Raw genomic sequence first — 26,334 nt, forward strand, 5'->3', positions numbered from 1 at the left:
CTGAAACCGGGCAAAGCCCCAGGGCCCGACCTGATCCCTGCTGAAGCCATTAAACTACACCCAAAATGGTGGGCTGGCATCTTGGCCAAAACCTTTGATGCAATCAACGCTTCTGGTCTCATCCCCAAAATATGGAAGGAGGCCATTATAGGACCAATTCATAAAAAAGGTTCTCCAATGGAGCCGGAAAACTACCGTAACATCAGCCTCCTTTCGATCATAGGGAAAGTTTATGCCAGCTTTTTGCTGACTAAACTATTGCGATGGGTAGATGAGACTAATCAGATTGGCCACGAACAAGCAGGGTTCAGAATTAAACGCTCTACAACCGATCATGCGATAGTTCTTTATCATCTGGCACGGAAGTACTCCTCTCCTCCCTGGGGCTACCTCTGTGCTGCCTTCTTAGACCTAAAGGCAGCCTTTGACAGCAATCCTAGAAATATTCTATGGGAGAAACTTGCGAAACAGGGCATTGATAGAAGACTCTTATGGCTTATAAGTCAGCTTCACGAAGGTACCCTTGCTAGAGTGAGACTTACTCCTGCGGGCGACCTCACAAATTCGATACCAATAAACAAAGGAGTGCGCCAAGGATGTATATTGGCTCCCTGCCTATTCAACCTATTCATCAGCGACATGCGAGCACCCCTAGTTAACTCATCTCCTAGTACACACGCGCCTAGACTAGCGGACTACCGCTGCCCACTCCTTTTATATGTGGACGACGCGGTAATTCTATCTTATACACGTGTTGGACTAACCAGAGCTTTGAAGATCTTTGCCACATATTGTCAACTTAACCAATTAACCATCAACCATGTTAAATCCAAGATTCTGATTTTCTCCAGAAGCCGGAGATTATACGAATGGAAGCTTGGTGGAGCAAAAATAGAGCAAGTCCTAAAATTTCAATACCTAGGAGTTATTTTTCAATACAATTTGGGGTGGAAAGCTCAAATTCAACACCTACTTAACAAGGCCAAAACTCTGTCATATGCGCTCCTCCGATTCTTTTTTTCGGATGGAGCTTTGCATGTTCCCTCGGCCCTAAAGGTGTTCAAGGCAAAAGTGGTTGCCGTGCTTGCTTATGCTGCCCCGCTCTGGGCCGTGATGACAGATCTTGCTCCTCTTGAGACACTGCAAAATCAATTCCTACGTCGGCTCCTAATGCTCCCCCTGTGCGTAAGCAACGCAGCCATGCGACTAGAACTGAAGATTGCATCCTTAGAAACTTGCCTGTGGAAGCAAGTCTTCAATTATTGGTTATCATTGTGGCATAGATTACCAAACCACTACCTTGTCCAATGCTTATGGCGTGATGAATTCTCTAGCCTTTGGACCAGTAGAATTCATGCCAAACTCCTGAGTTATGGAATCTCTCCTTCAGATTCCCTAAAACTAGACCAAATTACTGCTCAAAGACTGATCCGCCAAAGACTGGATGACATCGATCTACAGCGAAATTATATGCTGGGGGGAGGTGTTTGTTCGCCCCAGAACATTGGTATTACTTTAACTTACTGCGTTCCATCATACCTCTCCTCCCTTTCGACTGTTGCCCATAGACTGGCCTTTACCAAAGCGAGGTTCAACGTTTTTCCCTCCAACGTCCTGAGACATAGATTCTCAAAGGGCCAAGCCCCCGCCATGTGCGAATGTGATAAGGAGACGCCGGAGTCGCTCCAGCACATTATGTTCACTTGCCCCCTGTTCAACATGCCACGGGCAAATTTGTTGGGATCAATTATACAGAAACTAGAGGGTACCCCACCAAAATTCCACCTTGCCCAAATCTTGCAGGATAAGGATACTCATACGACCCTGAAAGTGGCTAGGTTCCTGGTCGCTGTCCTTACCCAAAAGCGACGCCAAGGAGCACTACAAGCTAACTAAGGCGTAGTATGCCATTCTATCTTATAGTATTTTATTGTTCTAGTGGTGTTTTAGCGGCTGTTTTTTTCCCCACGTGCACAAGCTGTTATTTATGTGTTGTTTTTTACCGGTATGGGCCTACGGCCGTAATAAATATTGTTGTTGTTGTTTCCTCTCTTGTCATCCAAAGGTCCAACTAGTTCTTTAACTGGTATCCTGCTACTTATATATATATGAAGAATTTGTTGTTGTTGGGTCTTGGTGTTTTCAGCAATGTGCTGCTCAGATTCTCTACCCCCACCTTTAATTATCTGCCTGCATTGCTTTTGTTCCTTTTTGTTCTCTCCATTTGGAGAGCTGCTCTAAATAGCATGCATTCTGTTTTGTCTGCTTTCCATTTTGAAGAGTGGATATGCTTGAATGGAAAATGAAGTAGAAAAATATTATGGCTTAGGTCCCAAAGAAGCTTGTGCATGCATGGGATGATGGCACCAGGTTTCCTACTCCTCATGCCACTCCAGAGATCTCATGACCTTCCACATGCACAAAGGACTGATTGGATCCCAACCTATACCCCATAGGGAAGAAACATGCCCTGAGCCTATTGAAATGGTATTCTGAGCACAATTGCTCTAGCAATGCCTTTGATTTCTCAAGCTGTGCCACCTTCCAACAATCATTCTTTGTGCTTTCCAAAGGGTTATAGGACACAACAGCTTCAGAAGCGAATACCTAGTGGCTCTTGACAAGTATGGTACTGTGCAGACCTTTAAAATAAGAATTAGAGATTGAATCACCAGTGGAAATTTCAGGGAGATCTGTCAAATTGTGGCTAAGCCATCAGCCTCATAGTGAAAAACCCCCAGGGAGACAAAGAAAGGGAAACACATAAAGAAATGACTAATGTATAAGCCTTTCCAGAATATAGCGCCAATTTACAGAAACCAGAGCAAATGTGTTTTACTCAGAAATTAATTAATTATTATAGTGTGGTTATAGTCAATACAGCAGGCAAACGGAGCTCTTTTCATTTCTTGCTAGTGATTCATAAACTCCTGAAAAGGTGACTTCCTTGGCCTGGTTAGTCTTTGACCTTCTTGAATTGAGATGGCCCGATATATTAGGCAGCCCAAGAGGGTTGGGCAGGCCCAGCATCATCTTGGTGAAGCAAATGCTGGGACCCACCAGGGCTGATGCCATCAGCCCTTTAAAAAAAAGCTTTGTATTTGACACTTATACCAGTCAAAGAGGTACAAATCTTAAGAGTTCTCTGGAGAGAGGGTTTGATGGTAAAACCACTCTGAGAACTGTAACTCTGTGATTATGACGCTTGAAGGGTTTACAATCTCTCAAGGGTTTACAAGAAATTAAAAATATCAGTAAAAACAGTTAAAAACAAGTAGTCAAAACTTTGAAAAGAAAATTCAAATAAGTAGCAAACTGAAAATAAATTAAAACACATCAACAGCTACATTTTTTGATAGATTTGCATACACAAAATTGTTTTAAGCAGGCAACGAAAAGAGTACAGTGAAGGCAGCTGTCTGATGTCAATAGATTGGAGTCTTCCAACAAACAAAATCAAGGATATGGGATGCTGGAGATCAGAGGCGTACAGAAGGTACATCCGCAAGAACCCTCATTAATTATGCCTTGTCACTTCTCTTAACATTTGGATGGTGGGACACAGTATTGCCCACTGGGCCTGGGTGCACCCCATCAATATCAGCGTGGGTAGCTGCCTGGGCTGCCTGAAAATGTCATAATTTCTTGGGTCACAAGACCTGGCATAAGGTGTGAGGAGTTTTTGCCAACTGTGATGGCCAGAGCTGCCCTGCATGGGCCTCCCAATGCTTCACTGGGCAACAATTTTTTACTTTTTGAATGTTGTCTAGATTTCTACAAATGATTTAGAGTATTTTTGCACTGCTGAATCAGGAAATGGCATCCGCTTCTCTCCATCAGGTCAGGTTTTTGTGCTATGTTGATTTGAAAAAAATCAGATCTTGTGACAAAATCAATTACATTTTTGTGGCATTATCAGCTGATTTTTTGTCAACATATATCATCCTAAATAAGTTTTTAAGAGAAAAATTTTTTCCCCAACAACATATATTGATTACCTGATAGAAACATCAATTACTGTAAACTGAATGGTGGGCATTGATAAAGATAAGTACACGTAAATTGCATGTTGCTTCACCATTTTTCAAACTTCAGGGCTTGAACTTCTGTTTCTTGGAACTCCTGGAATGCTCAGCAGCATGGAGGTCTCTCTTCAGAGTCCAACAGTAGTCAGCCATCATGACTGCGTCCCAACGACCCTGATACCTGGTCTCCATCTCTTTCATGTCCTGATGGAATCTCTCCCCCTGCTCATCACTCATTGAACCCAGGTTCTCAGGAAACCGGTCCATATGTGAAAATAGGTAGTGCATCTTGACGCTCATGTTGCAGCCCAGGTTTCTGAAAGCAGTCAGCATGTTGTTGACAAGTTCTGTGTAGTTTCTGGCCTTATTGTTGCCAAGAAAGTTCTTCACTACCAGAACAAATGCCTTCCACGCTTCCAGTTCCATTTCGTTCATTGAGTTTCCAAATTCTGGATCTTTGATGAGCTGACAGATCTGAGGACCGTCAAAGATGCCAGCTTTCAACTTCTCCATGGTCAATCCTGGAAAAACCTGGCACAAGTAAGTGAAGCAGTCACCATCCTTGTCCAGAGCCTTGGTGAACTCCTTGATTAAGCCGAGCTTGATGTGCAGCAGTGGGAAGAGTATTCTGTCTCTGTCCACCAGAGGGTCGTTGATGATGTTCCTTTCTTTGCAAGGCACAAATTCCTCCTGCACAGGCCAGTCCTTCTTCGTGTAATGCTGAGCACGGTCCCTACTATCCCACATGCACAGAAAACATGGGTACTTGATGAAGCCAGACTGTTGTCCCAGCAAAAAGTTCACCATCTTCAGGTCAACACAAATAAACCACTTACGATTATCATAACCAATATTCTCCAGCACATACTTCACCGCTTCATAGTTCTCTTTCAGTGTAGTCGAGTGAGCCAGGGGTATAGAGGCAAACTAGTCACTGTTGTGTAGCAGAACACATTTCAGTGATCGCTTGCTGCTGTCAATGAACAGTCTCCAATCTTTGGGTTCGTACTGTGGCACTCCAAGCTTGAGCAGAAGCTGCGCACCAAGTCCTTCTCTTCCGAGAAAAAACGGAGGTACTCTTGATGCCTGTTGCAGAAGAAGCTGATGCAAGCACTGTCAGAGAGGAGGTTTTTTCCTTCAATCTGGATGCCAACAGTTCGGCAGAGTCCTTTGACAAGCTGAGGTCACGAACTAGATCATTCAACTCCTTTTGGGAAAATGGATGTGGAGCATCATCTTCAAGAACCACTTCTTCTTCTTCATGTCCTTCAACACTGGAGGTATCTTCGTCACTAATGTCAGGAACTTCTCTGAAGATAGGCACTGGAATTTCATCACAATGAGCTACAGGAGGACGTGCTGATTGAAGATCAGGATACTTGAGGCTGCTCCGGTTCTTTCTGTTGATCCCAGTCACATCAACAGCGCAGAAGTAGCAGTCAGTGACATGGTTTGTCAGCTCCCTCCAAACCATGGGAATTCCAAAGTTCAGACTCCTCTTGCCATTGGTCCACCCATGTAGAGTCTCGGTGCATGCCTTGCACACCATGTGTGGCACCCAAGCTTTATCCTGGTCACCAAGTTTAATACCAAAATAAGCATGGTAAGCAACTTTATGCTTTGCCGCATCAATTTATGGAAGATTTCGAGGTTTTATGACTTCAAACTGATCCCTTTTCGACATAATCACCCAGAACTATCGGACCTGAATACTTCTTGTCATTAAAATAATCATTTCCAATCAAAACAATTATTTGACATGGCATTTTACCCCCACCAACTTCTTCTAAAATGCTCCACACAAGTGTACATGTGAACAAAAACGTAAAAAAAAGACATGTGGCCATAGCTCAAAAACTTGACCTGATTGAGCAAAACCAATGTGATTTTTGGATTCAGCGCATCAGATTCGTCCTAAATCAACTGAAAAAATGCAGACAACAAATTTGTTGTTGACCAGTGATTCAACTTGGAATGAATGATTTGGTCCTAAGAAAGGGCATTGACCTGACCTGGAACATCAAAGAGGACTTTGATAATTTGGTCGCCTTACACCTGGAATTGACGATAATATGGTCCCAACTCTTGGAGAGGCGTGGTTGGCGTGGTTGCCCCACCAGGCAGCAATCAACAGGGCCTAGAAAATTGCAGATTGTGCTGTGGCACAGAAGGTGCAACTATTGTGGGACTAGGTGATACGGCACCCTGCCATTATATTCGACCAGGAGGCCTTGTTGCACAGTGATGGTGTTCACCTTTCCAATGATATTTGGCTGGCCAATATCGTCAAAGGTATTAGGGGTTGGTTGCAGGTGTGAGGGTGTTGGCGGCGAGCCTTTTGGCTCAGGTGGCGGTTAGGCATTGGATAAGCCTTGTTATGAGAGGGGTGGTTGTTGCCTCTGGCCTGCCCCTCCACGTAAAGGGTATTCTGTTAAAGGGATCTGGGTGCGTGGTTCCTGTCCGAAGCCTGGGTGTGGGCTAGGGCCATGCCACGACCCCATCGGTGACCCTCAATTGATGTGCATCATAGGCTTCCCCCTATCGGTGGTTGACCCTTACGGGACTCCTGCAGACGGGCAGGAGTCAGGATATAGTCTTGCTTCACCCACTTGCCTAAGCCAAACCACTCACATCTGTAACCAATAAAGTTGTGGCCCAATTTATCTCATGAACCTAACATATTTGTGTCTGTGTGTTTATTTCTGAGGGAACTGTGAAGCCTAGGGCCTCGCCACGGAATAAAAAAGACTACTGTGGTCAAGCTCTCTTGGTTCAGGAATGGTTGTTGCTGTGGTACCAAGCATAGTTGGTAAAAGGCGCTTCTAGCCACTGAGGCTCCTGGACAAGAAGCTGGATCCAGAAGCATCCTCAGACAGGACACCTGCTCTTTCATGGGATTGCAACCTGTCCAGGGCAAGCAATTGACCGATTTGTCAGACAAAGGGACCACTCACCCAAAGTGCTTTCTCTTTGTCAAGATTCAAACTCAGCTTATTCATTCCACTACCGTGTCTAAGCATAGCCTCTCCTGATCCAGATGTTATGGAGAAATAGAGCTGAGTGTCATCAGAATCCTTGCCCAAAAACTTCTCATGACTGCTTCTTACAGCAGTTTCATATAGGTATTACATAGATCAAAGCCCTGAGTCTTACAATTATTAATGATCCCATGTGTTATATTGCCACCCTTCAGAGGAGTTTACATAGGTTTCTCTCACTTCACCCAATACCATGCATACAAGAAGATGGGTAATACTGAAAGATAGAGGTAATAATAGCAATTTGAACCTATGTGTCTCAAGCCAAGATCCAACACAACCATGGCTCTTACACTAGATTATTTTTGCGCTAGCTAATAGCAAGCCAGTTTCATTTCTCTTGTTTTATGCCAATATCTCACATGCTGAATTGCTAAATAATAGTTCTTTTAAATATACACCGTTCTGAAGGGCCACTTGTTCTTTTCATAAATCCTCATGAGTTTCTACAAATATTCAACACCTACGCATCATTCAAACCCTTCAGTAGGAATGGTGAATTAAAAGCCGCAAACATACTGAAAACAAAGGTTGTGTGCTGATCCAGCAAATCCATTCAACGGGTCAGAGTCATAGTGACAACAGTCTGAGTCTCTGCTCTGCAAACGCCATTTGATTGCTAATGTAAACAAAAGCATTTGGTTATGATGAGAAAGACAGATGCAATCACTTTCTTCCATGAAGCCAATGTGTCTAAAAATAGGAACAGGAATGGAAGAGAAGATAAAAGCAGATTGGGTTCTTCCTGATCAGCATAGCTGTTAAATGAGGGACTTTACCCAAGGCTGTGTATTCCAAGAAAACCACCATTTCAACAGATTTATGAAATCATTAATTAATATGTAATAACATCATGAAATTATTAAATTAATAAACATGACTAAAATACTAGGAACAGGAGCATAGAGCTTTTTAGCTGAGACTTTGCATCCTTTGTTCTAAAAGCACTTGGGTTTTTTAATGCAATTTTTTAAAAAAAAAAATGTTTGGATTTCTGTTGTCCATTAATGTACTGTTTCATCTAGTGAAAGATGAGGAGCCTGTAATCATCCAGATGTTGTTGGACTGTTAATGCGTGCTTCAGAATGGAGGTCACACACATGGCCCTCTCTCCCCCTCCATAAGATCACCAAGCCCAGGAGCTGAAAATTACCTAGCTGCACCACTGGTTGGAATGTAAAAAAGGGAGGGATTCTTAGCTGTTTGAAACCAGTGGCAACACTTTTCAGAAAATCCCACAGGCATCTGTTTGGCCACTGTGGGTATAGCATGCTGGACAACATGGGCCTTTGGTCTGACTCAGGAGGGTTATTCTTATGTTTTAAGAAGAACCTGGAGTACTCCTGTTACAGATAGGTAGCCGTGTTGGTCTGCCATAGTAAAAAAAAACTAAAAAAAAAACTGGAAGGAATTTTGTTTTGTTTTGACTGGAGTACTCCTGTTTCATATTCTGGTTAGTCAGCTGTGTCCTCTTTCAGAATATTCCATTCCCTCTCTCTGTCTTGGCTTTCCATCCCCCACTAACAGTCATTCTGCATTCTGTAGCCACCACTGAGCATGCTAAGTCCTCATAACGATGTTTTGGCTTTCCCTTCACTTCCCTCACTAAAGAATTATTTACTTCTGAAAACATCTGGATCCCCCCATGCCTGCTGCTACCTTTACCATTTGTATGGATGGTACTGTTTTGGCTACATAAGGACCCAAACTCACTTTGGAAATACAGTAGAACCTTGGTTCTCAAACTTAATCCATTCCAGGAGTCTGTTCGACTCCCAAAAGAGTTCGAAAACCAAGGTGTGGCTTCTGATTGGCTGCAGGAGCTTCCTGCGCTCAATCGGAAGCTGCAGACGTTTGGCTTCTGAAAAATGTTTGCAAACTGGAACACTTACTTCCAGGTTTGTGGCATTTGGGAGCCGATTTGTTTGGGAGCCAAGCCGTTCAAGTACCAAGGTACCACTGTAGAGGGAAAGACAGGAAGCTGGCTTACAGGCAGGAAAGAAAGGGAATGACAGGATGCAGGCATGGGCATAGCCAAGGAGGTGCAGGGAGGGGCAGCTGCCCCCCTAAATCAATAAAAATACATAACAAGCTGAAGCTCTGCCCCCCTTAACAAAAGGCCTGCTCCCCTCACTGGCTACGCCCATGGATGCAGGTGGTTGGACATTTGTACATTTACTGTCTGCTCTGACTAGCAGTGACTGTCCAAGGACCTGGGCAGAAGTCTCTACCCATTTCTTCTAACTGGAGAGATTCCAGTCTGCAGTCCCCAGAAAATTTGAAAAGAATCGCACCCCTGAAAAAATTTGGGGGCTGTAATTTTTGATTCTCGCAATGATTTGAATCAGCAACAGTTGGCATTTTAAGCTTTCACAGTTCACTACTCAGAGAACATGTGTTATTCCACAGCTTATGCATGCTGTAAATAAATAAACAAGCTTGTAAATATATGGGTTTGCTGAGCAAGTCCTCCAGTATCAGAGAAAAGGAGGAAGAAATCAGAAATGGATTAATCACATCTTTCCTCTAGGTACCCTAGTAAAATCCTCACTGTATTATGCCTCCTTTCACCTCCTCTAAAAAGTGTAAAATCAATAAAATAGTAGACTGTGCAAATCACACTTGTTTATGTAAAGTGCCTGACATTCATTTAGACAACGGAAAGGGTTTTTTGTGGTTGCAGAACCTGAAAAGGTAGTAGCAGGGGGGAAAGCTAGCATGAATGGATGTGACCTATATCTTAACATGTGGCATATCGGGGCAGTGTGGCCTATCAAGCATCCCATGGGGTAGCTGAAAGTCAAGCAGGATCCAATCTAGCCTCCATATATGGAAACAAACTGCCCTAGTGATCATGGAAATCGATCACTGGCCAATTGGCTGGCATTGAACCACAACTCCCCATGAAATGAGCAGGGGGTCTGTATGGAACACACTGAAAACAACCGCAGAGACAATTGTCACCTAGCATAAAATAAATTTTGCTCTGTGAATTGCTGCTGGTCAGGTGTTTTTTGATGAATCATCGCTACTGAGATGTGTTCAAAGGGCACATTCCTCAAATCGAGCTAGTCTTGTCACCCAGTAAACCAATCATTGGTCGCCTAGGAAACAAGCTAAAGGTGCAAGTTTGCATGCTCTGTAGGAGCTTCTAAGATTAGAGATTGAATACTGGTTAGTTTACAAGCCAGAGAAAGCAATATCCCTCAAATTCTCATTTAAAGCAGCTCACTGCACAAACCGTAGGTTCTATTTCCCCCGTGATGAAGAGATCAAAAGAGAGGAGACTTATGTTAGCAATGTACTAAATAAAGCATGCATCTTTGATAGTTGGAGCATTTGGCCTAGGAAATTACCAAAGGTATGTTTCCATGGCAACTAGGACAATTAATTTTATTATACTCATATTGCATGTGGTGTGTTTTCAATCATTCACATAGGACAAAAGCACACAGACATTTTAGCAATGACATTGTAAATTTGCTTCCAACCTCACTGGCCACTCAAATATATTCACGTTGAAGTGTATCCACTGCAGTGGTGGAGAGTGTGTGGCCAGTGAGGTTGGAAAGCCAGTTTTTGAAGCTTTTGTGTAAACACACAACAGAGTTGAAATTTAAAGTCCTTCTTAGCATTTCCAGCCATTTCTTTGACGCACACACACACTCATTTTCCTCATCACCTTTTTAAAGTCTGCAATTGCTTTGTCTGACAAGCTGTGGCTGGTGCAGTCAAGGTGCTCTTGTGTGGATGGGGTGTTGTTGGAAAGAGAGGAGGGGGTGGAGGGAGAGGGGAGGGGCTGCCTATGCATTCTGCACTCTGAATTGTTCAGACTATCTTTGTGATACTTGATTATCCACAGCACTCTCTGCTCCCTTTAACCCCCATGAACCCTGCCTGGATGTAGCTCACAGGTTTGTTTCTCCTGGTGTTGGCACTTTAAATAAAGTGAGTGAGAGGAGACAAATCCCACCCCCTCTCTGAGGCCACGTTTGACCATCACCTGACACCATAGCTATGTCAGGTGACCTATTTTTGCATAGTGCTGTGCAGGAAGCCCATGGCTTGCAAAGTGTCTTTCTTAGTGCTATGGAAGATAGTTAGGGCTCTGTGCACAGTGCTGTTTAAGTCTCGACCATCACTGAATTTATATACTGTAGATTCACAGAATCACTGATTGTAACTATTGAACACGCCTTGCTCATGACACCATGCTGGAGTTCCAAATATGGGCTGTTTGTTCACTGTGATGCTCTGCCCTTATGATCAGGCAGCATCAGATTTAATGAATGAATGAATTGCTGCGGAATACAAGGAGCAGGAAGGAGAGAGTATATAGTTAACTTACATTACTTTTCAACTACATTAAGTAAAAAGGCAGTGGTTCCTTCCACCTGTAAAATGGTCCATCATTCACAATTTTCCACCTGCTTAGTTCAATCACTTATTGGAGACGTTTGCTGCCCCCCTGTTCCATTAGCATCACTTGAGGTAGGTAGGTACAATTGGTACCAAGACACTCTACTGTTGCCAGAAATAGAGCATTGAGTGGCAAGTGTTATACCTGCAAGTGTTCTTAGCCTTGTGACTGCTTGTTCTGTGAAGAGGCAAGCAACAAACCAACCAGTGATGATTTGTAGTAAAGCTCTTCACAGGAATGTGCCAAAATAAGGGGCTGCATCCAAGGAATAGCCTCTTGCAGGTGATACTATTTCTCATAAGAAAAAGGAGTCACAAAGAAGAGCCTAGCTTCAATATTTTGGTTTGATCCATGAGATTATTCAATACCCCCTTTGAATCCAACTGTTTCTAAAGGTCTGGAATGATTTTTCTTGAGGCTGTTAATTTTACAGACAGAAAGTTGATGTTTAGAGATGACAATGCTTTCTGATGTGGAAGATCAAACCTTACCTGATAAATTTGGCATTTACTATTAGGATGTGGGGCAAAAAAGTTGCCTCCCAATTCTGGCTACCAACCTGAAGGCATGACAGGAGTAACAGGAGGAAGGAAATGTTTTTGATGCTCCCCACAGAAACAGCATAAGGAGTGGGAGGAAGAAAAGAGGTGACGCCAAGGACCTTCTGGGTTCAAAAGGCATTCTGGAACTCAGTTTGGTTTTCGGAAAGAAGACTTGCTCTGTCTGAAGAAAGAGCCCCAATAAGAGATGGTGGCTTGGTATCTTGGAGGCAAGGCCAGCTCTACTATTAGAACAAAATAAAGAAATGACCTTAGGTGGCAGATGCTGGACGGCAGCAGTGGCAGCTCCCTGGTTGTTCCTCCTGAGCCCATGGATATTTCTCTTCTGATCAAGGATAGAACTGGGTATACCACACAGCCTGTCATGGGACCTCTAAACGAGCCTACTGCCTCAGATGTGGTGGAGGATTCTAACAGCTGCTGGTGTTTTGAAAAAAAAAAATTCAGCTGCCGCTCCATGAAATGGAGACGGGGAACCATCTTATTTACTGTATTTATTAAAATCTAATGAATACCGTTTTGGGCAAGATTACATTGCAAAAATTAAAGTGCACATTAGATTCAATGGCACATGTACATTTGCCACAAATACTTTTTGTTTCGAGGTGCACATTAGATTTGATGGTACATTAGTAATTACAGTAATTGCCTCAGGTAGTAAAAACTCTTGTGCTAGCCCTGCTGGAAGGACAGGGGCTCAGGAGGGGATACTTTCCATCCTGTTTTCTTCCTTTCCTATCAAATGCAATGAAACCTCAGCTAGTGAAATATATTCTTGAAGTGACTTGCTCTGAAGCTGGCAGTGGGTAACCAGATTGGCAGAAGTATTATTTCATTAGCAGAAATTGGACTCTGGCTCAAATGAACCCTGTTATTCTATAAGGGGTGGAGAGTTACAGGCCAGACAGTGGGCTGCTCAAAAACCCCCAGACCATTTCCCTCATCCTTGGATTAAGCACCACAGCTCTTCTACAGCAGTAGTCTCCTGACAATGCACATAGTCAAGAAGTGGAGAAATGTTATGTCTCCCTTACGGTGAGCTTCTGTTGATGCTCCAGGGCTTCCAGAGCCCATGAGAAAAGTACCTGTCACAATAGGCTCTAATATTGTTCTCTCTTTTCTCTCTTTGTTATCTTGTTGCTTGGATACTGCAATGATTCACTTCCATAGATATTTAAAAACCCAGAAGGATAGGGTAAAGAATGGTTTGATACCAAGTTTGAGCAGTTCAGAAGACCTGCATACCGCGGCAGTGGGCTGTGCGAATGGAGTAAGAACAAAGTCGAAGGAAGTGGCCAGGGCTGTCTTTGGAACGCACAGTCCTCTCCCCTCCTCTTGACTTAATGCCAGTTCAGGGAAGTGATGCACAGTTTCTTCTTGTAGCCCTGTGACAAACCCAAGTTGCAGAGACAAACCTGAACAAACAAACAAAGCTGCCTGCAAGTGGTTGAAGAGCAGAGGGAGCCCATTTCCCCTCATGCTGTGCCATTTGCGGCCTGTGGAAAGAGGGCTAACATGATTTGGTGTGTGAAGTTGCCCGTCACTTCCATGGAAAATAAGTGTGAATGCTGCCAGGCAGCTCCTGTCCTACGGCAAAAAAGCAGTAAGAAAAGGAATAAACCAAACTTCTTGGCAGTGGGGAAATATGTATTCCGATATGTGCTTTGTTCTTGATAGATAGAAGATGGGTGGAATGACGCAAAGGGAAATCAGAAATTGCTCAGCAAGTCTCCAGGTGCAAACATTGTTCTTAATTTGTAAAAAAACAATAACTCCAAAATATACTAGACTAATATATGATACTCATATCAGGAACAACCTTTCCATGTGTTTGACTCTCCTAGGAATCTGTTTCTTTTAAATAAAATTTTGCTATCTGGGAAATGCAAGTTAATTTTGCTGTCATCTTACAGGCACCAAGCACCAAGTGAGGGACAGCACCCACATGGCACTGGGAGGGTGACAAAGTGTAGGCTGGGAACAGGAAAAGAAAACAGGCTCACCACCCTGAAATTCGCCCATCCCTATACAATACTTGTAGTTCAAAGGTCTTTGCATACACACTCTAGCTGCAGTCCTTGTAAGGAAGTCAATATTATTATCTGCTATACATACTGCAGGCGGAAGGACTGAAACAGAGAGTGTGGCTTAGGTTTACCTAAGGTTGCCTAGTGAGTTCCTAGCGGAATCAAGGTTCAAACGGGGGATTTCCTCAGCCACTGTGCTATGCCAGCTCTCTTTTATAAACAACTGGCAATAGTGAGGAGTAATGACAGAAAAAGAAAAAGTTGATTCTGCTAGCATTCAACTGCACAAATTTTAATCACCAACCTATCTCAACCTGGTGCCTTCCAGCTGTATTAGACTCCACCAGACACAGCTATAGTCCAAGCAGCTGGAGGACATCAAGTTGGGGACATCTTTTCTAAATCATCCAGGACAGACCATTGCTTAAAACAATAATACTGGGATTGATATCAATTTGCCAGAGTTTTTTCTTGAATTATCTTAATGGGAAGCACTGGCACGTATTTCTATGTCACCTGTTCATTGTCTGCAATTCTTTAAAAATCTAAGTGCCTTGAAACAGAAACCATAGCAACATACGGTAGAACCTCCAGACATAAGACGAATTCAATGTCACACGCTTCTGATAGTTTCACCAATGCAAACATTTTGGCTTCCAGACAGACTGATTCCCCACCTCCTCCTCCCATGGGGTTCTCTCCATTAAAACCAATTTTGTAAGGGGGGGGGACTCTGTTGTGCAAGAAGTGATTGTGCAGGGCTTCCACTGACAGATCTTATGATTTGAATCCCACCTACATTAATATAAAGAAAGAAACTGAAGTCCTGTTGTAGCTTTCTTTGCATAACAATTCTATTCTATTCTCCACTCCACCCACAACTAATGCATCTACAATTCCTAATCACGGCGAGTGGATTCTATACTGTACGTATATTATGTGCTCAGAAGGACACTGGCTTTGCCTGTCCAATATATAAACATCACAAAACCCTGATATATTTTTATGGGATAGGACTTTAAAACAAATGGCTTGAATATCAAAAAGCGTACATTTAAGCCAGGTTTCTTTTCTCCCCTACAACTGCTTTTTAAATGCAGGGCTGAACAGTTGGTTTTGGATTGTCTTCATGTCATTTGCTGTAATTATTAATCAATCACTAATGATTTATCATTAAGTCAGTAACCTGCCTTTTTACTGGTACTTTCAACAATGGCTTCTATTTACTACTGGCTAAATCACTAACTGCTGCCAGTATTTCACTCAGCTGCATTCCTCAGAATTGTTTGCTAAACCTCCCATCAGCCTAAGCCATGACATGATACCAACTTAGCTAAGAGGCACATTCATCTAAGCACATTCGGCTCTTTTGTCAGTCTGTAATGAGGAACAGCACACTTCATTCTAGATAAGCAACATCCTTACTATTTACAAGGTCTTTTCAGAGAACTATCTTTGGATTATTGATTTCCCCCCTTCAAAGACCAAGATTATTTTGGGTTTTCAGCCAAATCTAAAGTTCACAGCATAATAAAGACTGCCTTTTCCCCATCAAAACTGTGTATACTTTGATCATTAATCATTTATGTGCAATAGTGTTTTAGAATCCTTGCATCCTTCATCCTACACAGCCCTGTAGGCCAGGGATGGGGAACCCTCTTCAGCCCGGGGGCCACATTTATTTGTGGGCAACATTCTGGGGGCCATATGCCGGTGATGGGAAGGACCAGAGGCAATAGTGGAGACTTTGCACCTACTATAGGCTAGTTTCTACACACACACTTGTCTATTTCCCATCCAGGCAAGGGTCAGGAGTGGGAGTCAGGGGCAGGTCATCAGTAAAACACAGTAATAATAATAATAATAATAATAATAATAATAATAATAATAATAATAATAATTTATTATTTATACCCCGCCCATCTGGCTGGGCCCCCCCAGCCACTCTGGGCGGCTTCCATAGAAACCAGGAAACACTAAAATATCATACATTAAAAACTTCCCTGAACAGGGCTGCCTTAAGATGTTTTCTGAATGTCAAGTAGTTGTTTATCGTTTTGACATCTGCTGGGAGGGCGTTCCACAGGGCGGGCGCCACTACCGAAAAGGCCCTCTGCCTGGTTCCCTGTAGCTTTGCTTCTCGCAATGAGGGAACCGCCAGAAGGCCCTCGGCACTGGACCTCAGCGTCCGGGCAGAACGATGGGGGTGGAGACGCTCCTTCAGGTATACTGGGCCGAGGCTGTTTAGGGCTTTAAAGGTCAACACCAACACTTTGAATTGTGCTCGGAAACGTACTGGGAGCCAATGTAGGTCTTTCAAGACCGGTGTTATGTGGTCTCGGCGGCCGCCCCCAGTCACCAGTCTAGCTGCCGCATTCTGGATTAGCTGTAGTTTCCGAGTCACCTTCAAAGGTAGCCCCACGTAGAGCGCATTGCAGTAGTCCAAGCGGGAGATAACTAGAGCCTGCACTACTCTGGCGAGACAGTCTGCGGGCAGGTAGGGTCTCAGCCTGCGTACCAGGTGGAGTTGGTAGACAGCTGCCCTGGATACAGAATTGACCTGTGCCTCCATGGACAGCTGTGAGTCCAAAATGACTCCCAGGCTACGCACCTGGTCCTTCAGGGGCACAGTTACCCTATTCAGGACCAGGGAGTCCTCCACACCAGCCCGCCCCCTGTCCCCCAAAAACAGTACTTCTGTCTTGTCAGGATTCAGCCTCAATCCATTAGCCGCCATCCATCCTCCAACCGCCTCCAGGCACTCACACAGGACCTTCACCGCCTTCACTGGTTCTGATTTGAAAGAGAGGTAGAGCTGGGTATCATCTGCATATTGATGGACACCCAGTCCAAACCCCCTGATGATCTCTCCCAGCGGCTTCATATAGATGTTAAAAAGCATGGGGGAGAGGACGGAACCCTGAGGTACCCCACAAGTGAGGGCCCAAGGGTCTGAACACTCATCCCCCACCACCACTTTCTGAACACGGCCCAGGAGGAAGGAGCGAAACCACTGTATAACAGTGCCCCCAGCTCCCAGCCCCTCTAGACGGTCCAGAAGGATGTTATGGTCGATTGTATCAAAGGCCGCTGAGAGATCCAGCAGAACTAGGAAACAACTCTCACCTTTGTCCCTAGCTCGCCGGAGATCATCAACCAGTGCGACCAAGGCAGTTTCGGTCCCATGATGAGGCCTGAACCCCGATTGGAAGGGATCCAAATGGTCCGCATCCTCCAGGCATGCCTGGAGTTGTTCAGCAACCACACGCTCAATCACCTTGCCCAAGAATGGAAGATTTGAGACTGGGCGATAGTTGGCCATACTGGCCGGGTCTAAAGATGGTTTTTTAAGAAGCGGTTTAACGACCGCCTCTTTCAGCGGATCTGGGAATGTTCCCTCACAGAGGGAAGCATTCACCACCCCGCAGAGCCCATCGCCCAGCCCTTCCCGGCTTGCTTTTATTAGCCAGGATGGGCAAGGATCAAGGAGACAGGTGGTTGGTTTCACGCGTCCAAGCAGCCTGTCCACATCCTCGGGGGTAACGGATTGAAACTGATTCCATGCAACTTGACCAGACAGGGCTCTAGCACTCTCCCGCCCCAGCCCTGCTCCCACGGTGGTGTCTAGCTCCTTCCGAATATGAGTGATTTTATCTGCAAAAAACTTTGCAAAATCGTTGCAGGAGATCTTGGGGTCTTTACAAGGCCCCGGTGGTAAAGGTGGTTCCGTTAAATTGCGGACCACCTGAAAGAGTCTCCTGCTACTATGTTCTGCAGATGCAATAGAGGCGGTGAAGAAAGTCTTCTTCGCCGTCGCTATCGCCACTTGGTAGGCTCGACGTTGAGCTCTAACCTGTGTCCGGTCAGATTCGGAGTGAGTTTTCTGCCACCGACGCTCTAGCCGTCTCAGCGATTGTTTCATCGCCCTCAGCTCCGAAGAAAACCACGGGGCTGTCCGGGCTCCATGCAATCGGAGAGGGCGCTTCGGAGCCAGACAGTCAATAGCCCTGGTTAACTCCGCATTCCAGCGGGCCACCAGGGAATCAGCTGAAAGGCCATCAACATGGGATAAAGCATCCCCTACCACTCTCTGGAAACCATTTGGATCCATTAAGTGGCGGGGGCGGACCATCCGAATTGGTCCCAACTCCCTGCAGAGGGGAAGGGTCGCGGAGAAGTCCAGTTGCACCAGGAAGTGATCTGACCATGGCACTTCTTTGGTTTCACTTTTACTTAGTGTCAGATCACCCACGTCACTAGAGGTGAATACCAGGTCTAAGGCATGTCCATGACTATGAGTTGGGCCCAACTTATTCAGGGACAGCCCCATGGAGGCCATGCTTTCCACGAAGTCCCGAGCGGCCCCTTGTAAGGTCGTGTCGGCATGGATGTTAAAATCCCCTAGGACAACCAAGCTAGGTGTCTCCAGGAGAACATCCGCCACGACCTGAAGCAGCTCGGACAGGGAATCCTTGGTGCAGCGGGGAGGTCGGTACACCAAAAGGAATCCTGTACTGCCCCTATTGCCCAACTTCCAGAACATGCACTCAGAAAACTGGGTCTTCCCAGTAGGACGCCTGATGCAAACTAGTGACTTCCTAAAAATCACTGCAACCCCCCCTCCCCGCCCACATGACCTGGGTTGCTGTGCGTAAGAGAAACCCAGTGGGCAAGCGGCAGCAAGGACAGGCCCATCTGCTTCCTCCAACCAGGTCTCTGTCACACAGTGTCAGAGAAGTTAACTCTTTATTCAAACAAACCCAAACAGCACAGGCCCAGTAATCACATCAACTCCTCCCAGTAGGTCTTGCCCCAATGAGGCAGTTGTGAGGACTGAAGGTCCTCGCCTTCCCACTGCTCTCTAAGGCTCCTCCCCTGGGTCCTTCCCCACCAACATGAGGCTCCTTCGTCTTGTTTCTCTTTGGTCCGTCCTCTGTGTTCTGGGAGACTGGGGGTGGGGAGGGGAGCTGGTTATAGCAGGAAGAGAGATTCCCTGACTTCTTCAGCAGCCCGCCTCCACTCTGCTTCTTGAACAACCCCTGCTTCTGCCTCTGATTCTGGATGGCTCTCTGCCCCAGCCTCTTCCTGATCACCAAACCCTGTATCCTCTTCAGCTTCCAACACCTCCTCCCAGTTTGCTCCCTCTGGTCGCTCATTGTTGTCCTTCTTCCCCTGAGGTTTCCCTTGGAGGTTCCCCAGCTGATGCCTCCTTCTCCTCCTCTGCATCCAGCCAGTCCATGACATCAAGCAAGAGTCATTGTTGGAATTCAAAGTTCCATTCCAGCCAGACAAAAACAGCCAAAGGGGGTGTGAAGCAAGGTTTTTGATGGGTGTGGCCTGGAGAGTGCCCTAAGGGCCAGGTAAAGAGGCCTCAAGGGCTGCACTTGGTCCCTGGGTCTGAGGTTTCCCATGCCTGTTGTAAGCAGATGAACACATTTCACATTCTACTTATGGAGAAGGGGTCTTCTCTGAGTAAAACTTAGTGGAGGGGTATTTTTTATCATTATGTTATGCATTCTGTGTTTTTAACTTGTAAACTGCCTTGTGATCTTCGGAATGAAGAGCAATATATAAATTTAATAAATGATAATAAGACTGCCACTCAAAGACCCTTCATTCTTCCAACATGCCCCCCAAAGGGACAACAGGTCAGATTCAAGAGGCTTTGTGTTTTTAACCTGTTTGGCATTTCAAGTGTGAAAGCTAGCTGAGCATGGAGACCAAACTTGTAAAATACATTAAATGTAGATACTTGAGATGGTCTATGTGCAGAAAAAGAATTCAAGACAGAGGCAATAAAGCAGCCAGCCTGGCTCCTTTCAGTGTGTCATTCCCAATCAAACAGAAAAAGTCTAAAGCAAAATGCTGTGCACCACATTCAAGAAGAATTAGTGCCACATAACTGTGAAATAAAAGGTCTAATAGCAAAGAATGACAGAATTGTGTCATTTGCAGCATGAAACTGTGTCATGAACTCTTTAACTGTTATTTTGAAGAAGGACCATTAGAGCTTTGCAATTTGCTGGTTATTATGTTGGCCTGACATATTTCAATTCACACTGACCCTTCTTTGTGCCTATGGTATCTTTCAGAGATAATGAACATTACAGAATGCCTATATCTACAGTATCAGCACTGAATTTTCACTGCTGATAAGAGATCCAGTAAATATTGATCCTGTGGAGAAAGCCAGCCAATGTACAGTAAAATTGTTTGGAACAGTTCAGGAAAATAGTGTTTACTCTGTTCTGGATAAGATTGTACTTTTCCCTCTTAAGGAACAGGTGTGCATGTTGGGATTCACAGGATGCTGTGTAAGTAAGTCTGCAGGCTTCAGTCTGCAACAGGCTGATGCAATACTCTCTGTGGAGGTGCTGGGTCAGGATGACTCAGCAGTAATATGATTGGCTGTCACCGTTTTAAAAGTAAAGCCTGTCCAATAGTAATTGTGGTGGTGTGGTGTGGATGAGTGTGGAGTCTTCTTTTGCCTCAAGGTGCAGGTACTCTGTCTGATTATATGAACTGCTTCTGTAGCTATTTGTATATATATTTAGCTCACAATAATAAATACTGCACTAAAGAACCTGGGACTCTGAGTGTTCTGCTAAAAGCGCAAATGCAAGTTGGCGATACTAAGATCCAGCCCTTCTTTTGAGTGCACAGGTAGCACTTGTGGCTTCTACTGTTGCACCAAGTGCCCCTTTCCTGGACAGAGAGGGTCTGACCATATCTGTGCTCTGGTTACATCGGTATTAAATTTCTACAATTTGGGCTGCCTTTGAAGACAGTAACTAGATTATGGAGCATATCTCAGCAGCAATAAAACAGCTCAGATATTGGGATAACCTCATGCTTTCATATGGATCTGCTCTATTAAACACCTAGCCACCTTTAGAGGATGAGGCAGGAGGTGACTGGGCTTCTGCCCAGTCCTTTGGTGGTGACCCATCTATGGAATAGCGTAGTTCTGCTAAACTACCTGAATTCCTCTTGGAACTTTGAAGTGTCAGGCATAGCCCTATTGGCTTTAGCCCAAACGTAGCAGAGTTTTCCTGCACAGCGAAGACGCTAGTTGAGGTGGAAATGACTAGTCAGCTAGACTCAGAATAACTATTTACAGGATTTATTAAAAAGGAGAAAATAAAACCAGCAGAGTTTCTGCATACAAATAAAAGCAAAATAAATCCTCTCTTTTCTCTCTCTCTCAAAACCATACACAGCACTTCTACTCCTAACACACCTCACATCAAACTGAGCTAGCAATCCCTAGTTAAGAGTTGAATGCTGGTTGTTAACCAATCAGAGTAAGCAGTTTCTAGGTCAAGCTGACCTGGGCTTTCTGCCAAGAGTAAATTGACACTGCCTTGAGTTAATTGTTTGAAGCCAGAATCTGCAAGTTTCCCATGAGAATCAATTAACAGAAACTGAACAATTCCACAGTATACTTGTGCTGCCATTTGACTCCACTGTTTACAATTTTTCCCTTTTCATGCATGTTTGTGTGTTCCTACTAAACAAGGATAACACTTCATGCATATGATGAAGTAGACTCCATCCATGAAAGATTATGCCAAAATAAACATGCTAGGCTCTAGGTGGCATAGAAAATTACTCTGTTGTAATTCTCAGAGTAATTGGTCTGGTGCCAAACGTACTTAGATTTAGGCACCAGGTTAAAAGAATTATTTTAATCAAAGTGCTTAAATGAACAGGATGACATTTTATTTCTGTTTCAGAAGTTTTGATGCTATTTGTTTCTACTGCTGCTTTATCTTGTTTTCTTCTGCTTTCACTATTTGTGATGCATTGGTTTTTACTCTGCATTTAAAGGAGCCTTAAAATTTTTGCATATAAATCAATAGGTGGGATATAAATATCTTCAGGAAAATAAGTGTTTCCAAATTATCAGATAATCTACCCTTACAAAAATCTATTTATTCAGTAAGTGTTTATAAAAATATTATTCAAAATGTAGCACCCTGCTTGTGGTTAACGCTTAGCTGGAATGAAATATTCAACGCAGCAATAGAGAAATTAAAATAATAATTTATTTGTCAGACAAATAAATGATAGGCAGAGGTGGTATATGGTTACCAAAGCTCTGCCTATGCTCCAGCCCTGATGGCCAGCACTTATATTTCCTCAACCCAGCCCCCTTGCTCCTCCTTTGGCTGCCTCTGTCCAATCAGCCTGGTTGAAATTCCTATTGGCTGTTTGCTAGAACCAATCATAAAAGATACACCCATTTCCTATTACCTTTTATGGGAGACAAAGAGCTATATTTCCTTCTATCCATAAATGGCAAACAAGTAGCCATATATCTTACATTTGCCTCAACAAGGCACCTTAATTACCAGATCACCTTTTGCCCTTGCTGCCCCTCTATTCCAAAATAGATGGCTAAAACATATGCTCATTCTGTCTTACATTTTGTCTTAAGCAGAGATCTTGGGTTCACAGTCTCACACACCATCAATGAAATAAGAATCTAACATAAGAATCTAACATTTCTTACTTTCTAAATCCTTTGCATCATTACATTTAAGCCAACAAATCTCATACATTAACATAGATCCTTTTCAAAGTAAAATCTCTTCAGTTTACACCCCCCTTTCCTGGCCAGCTGCTTTTCCCATTAGCTCTTGCCCTTTAACCTTAGGAAAATGTGGCTAAAGTCTCTAATGGGAGGCACATGGTATTATTTTCTGTTAAACAATAAATCCTACTATTTACTAACTCTTAATTAGTGTTTTTGCAGCTTGATTGTATTCTGTAGGGTCAGTAACCTAGTAACCTTTGCTCCCAGCCTGTAATTCCCTTTTTACAACTTTGAGAATTTTTGGCTCCCGCTATAAAACAGGGGGGCCCTTGTCCAGGAGGATAAACATCTGCCAAAGTCCTTAGCCAGCTGGTCTTCTGCCTGGCATAAAAACATCTGCAAATATATCTTTAAGCTCATTTTAAAATACAGGCCTTGATCAGATGCCTCAAAAGAACAGAGTTAAACTTCATCATCTTGGTGTGATACAGAAATACCATAACATAGTTCAGACTGTTGCATATTTACAGATGGAAGGGAGAACTGGATGGAAACCTCCTTTTTGGAATTCTAACTTTAGAATTGGCCTGCTTACAATAATATAAAGCCCTATCAGGACTATATACATTTAACACTTGTAACAAGCTGTATCACACCACTGTAAACCGTCATTGCTCCCCCAAATAATCTTGGGAAGTGTAGTTTGTTAAGGGTGTTGGGAGTTGTTAGGAGATCCTGATTCTCCGCCCAGAGCTACAATGCATAGAGTTCCCTTTGATGATTGACTGTTAAACCATTATTGGAACTGTAGTTCTGTGAGGGAAAATAGTGGTCTCCTTAACAATTCTCAGCACCCTAAACAAACTACAGTTCCCAGGATACTTTGGGGGAAAGCATTACTGTTCAAAGTGGTATGATGCAGCTTTAAATGTACAGAGCAGATGGGATCTAAGTCTACCAGTTGTTACCACTCAGGGTGGGACACTGGAACGGATTCATACTCAGAAACTTGCATTTAGTACCCACTGAAATAGACAGGCAAGGTATGGTTTCATTTCCATTGAACTTATTAGAACATAAGCACAACTAATGTAGTCTGGATTCAACCCAATATGCTTGACTACTATAGACAGGTGGCTAGCAAAAGGAGAGAAACACTGGCATCAAATCCAGTTTATACATGTTTCCTAAATATCTATCTATCTATGATTATGAAGTATGAATCTGCAATAGATAGATCATGGAATCAAATACAAAATATAGCAACTCCTATTGCTGTTAGAATTGGGGGGGGGGTATTAAAAAAAACACCTTTGTGTTCTAATGAGAAATGAATTCAGTCCAATTTTCTTCAACTGTGTCTGTTGATTCCCCACCCCATCACACAATAATAAATAACTTTATCAAAACTACAGCCATCCATTTCCATTCAGACCATTCATATCTCCAGTCATTTCAGTGATAAGGCCCATGCACAGTCTAGCAGCCATCAACAAACAGATTACCAATTCCAAGTAATCCACATTCCCTTCTGAGCAACCTTCGGTGGAAGAAGCCAGAGGCTCAAGTGGGCAGGGCAAAAAAAGGAAAATTTACCGGTAGCTTTGTTCAGGGCTAGGTTAGTTCCCCCCATCCCTCTCCCTCTCCCTCACACACACAAAATAAAAACAGTTTAAAACAATTTACCACCACAAAACTAAGGGGGATAAAAAGCCATTGTTCAGGGGTAGGCTAGTTCCCCCCCCCCACAAAAAATAAAAACAGTTTAAAACAACTTACCACCACAAAACTAAGGCGGGTAAAAAGCCATATTAAAAAGGTGTGTCTTTAGCATTCGCCAAAAGCTTTATAATAAAGATGCCGGACAGACAGACAGCTGTGAGGAGGAAGTTCCACAACTGAGGGGCTGCCACAGAAAACAGCCGCTCCTGGGCCACACTCCCTCAGCTGCTTTCTGAGGGTGGTGGAACAATGGAGGCCCAAGCAGAGGGGTGAGGAAGGCTCTAGAAAATAAGGCATTTTCCCCCAGCTGTTTGGAGCCTGAGTCACTTAGGGATCTGAATGCCAATACGGAACACCTGGAAATGAGCCTGGAAATGAACCCATTTCAACCAGTGTATCTGTTTTGAAATGGGTTGTCTTTTTTTAACGCTTGACGTTTTATTATGTTTTCATATGTGCTGAAAGCTGCCCAGAGTGGCTGGGGAAACCCAGCCAGATAGGTGGGGTATAAGTAATAATAATATTATTATTATTAAATTATGGTTGTGTGGGATTCTAAAGGGAACCCCAGTCAGTAATTTGGCTGCTGCACTTTGGCCCAGTTGAACTGTCCCAAGTTGTGTCTAAGTGCAGCCCCATGTAGAGCACACTGCAGTAATCCAATCTGGAAGTTGCCAGAGCATGGAGTACAGGGGCCAAGTCATTTCTGTCTAAATGGGGCCATAGCTTCCAAACCAGCTATAGCTGGAAAGGGGCCTATAGTGACAGTGTTAAATCAGGGAGCAAGCCCAAGATATCAACCTGTTCTTTCCAGGGGAGTGCAGCCCAATGAGGACTACCAGTAGCCACAGAAAAGGAAATTGAGGGAGAGTGAAAAGGCCTGCTTGAGGCTCATATCAATTAGTGGGACAAGTTGTGTCATATGAGCACAACTTGTCCCACTTGTATACCCTATTACAGTGATGGTGAACCTTTTAGAGACTGAGTGCCCAAACTGCAATCCAAAACCCACTTATTTATCGCAAAGTGCCAACGCGGCAATTGAACCTGTTTATCTCATTTTTTTCTGTGTGTTTCACGTTTCTTCTTTATGACTGCTGTTGTAATAAATAATCATTCCTAAAAGTTATTGCATTACATTCTTCATTAAATTATCTTTCCATTGATATATAATTTTATGGTATAACTCAGTGCTTTTTTTCTAAAAATGTTTAGGGGTACTCTCATTTTGACTTAAGAAAATCACCACTAGGGGAAAATAATTACAGTTCAAATTGGGGAAAACAAACACAGCGAATTTCTTCTCCTGTTAAATTCACAAAATGTTTAGGGGTATGTGTCCCCCTGCATCCCCACAGGAAAAATGCACTGGTATTACTCCAAAACTAAGTGGTGTTATGAGCCATCAAACCTCGGAAATACATTTTTTTCCAGGAGGTTCCACACTCTCCCAGTTTTTAATATGAGATAATGATTGTCTGTGCGCGCACACACACACACACACACACACACACACATATATATATAAACAAACTCAGCCAGATTGGTGGGGTATTATTATTATTTTGCTGTTTCTTCGGCTGCTGTTTGATCGCAGCCTCCATGGAATGAATTTCTTGGTTGGCTTCCGCGGGAAAGCCCAGCGAACATGTAAACCCAGCAGCCCCTTCTTAGGTTGCCATCTTTATATGTGTTATGTACTGAAGTTCTCACCCTGGGCCAGCAGGGGAATACTGTAGATAGTTATGCAAATGAAGGATCGAAAGTGCCGTTCAGTGATTGGATAGTTTGTATGCAAATGAAGGATCGAAAGTGACGGTCAGTGATTGGATAGTTTTAGAAAGTTGTTACAGTAACAAGGTACTGGATCTCTATATAAGCAGGCTGACTGAGCCCTTCAGCTTAGTTCAGTTCTGGCCTCAAAATAAAGGAAGAGCTGTTTGAAGAATCGCTATGTCGTCTGATACGTTCGCCCACAACTTAACAATATGCTTACTGACCTG

General features: G+C 43.7%; 1 protein-coding gene across 1 annotated transcript in view; it reads right to left on the reverse strand.

Annotated features, from left to right (window-relative positions):
* GPR6 (G protein-coupled receptor 6) overlaps positions 1–24,612 on the reverse strand; it is a 42,673-nt gene extending 18,061 nt beyond the window's left edge. Inside the window, exon 1 of the mRNA XM_081905534.1 lies at positions 24,389–24,612. The gene's annotated coding sequence lies outside the window, so the exon portion shown is untranslated. The remainder of the gene's footprint in view (positions 1–24,388) is intronic.
* Positions 24,613–26,334: the final 1,722 nt, after the last annotated feature.

Source organism: Podarcis melisellensis, assembly GCF_964234715.1.
Source record: "Podarcis melisellensis genome assembly, chromosome: 3".
NCBI lineage: Eukaryota > Metazoa > Chordata > Lepidosauria > Squamata > Lacertidae > Podarcis > Podarcis melisellensis.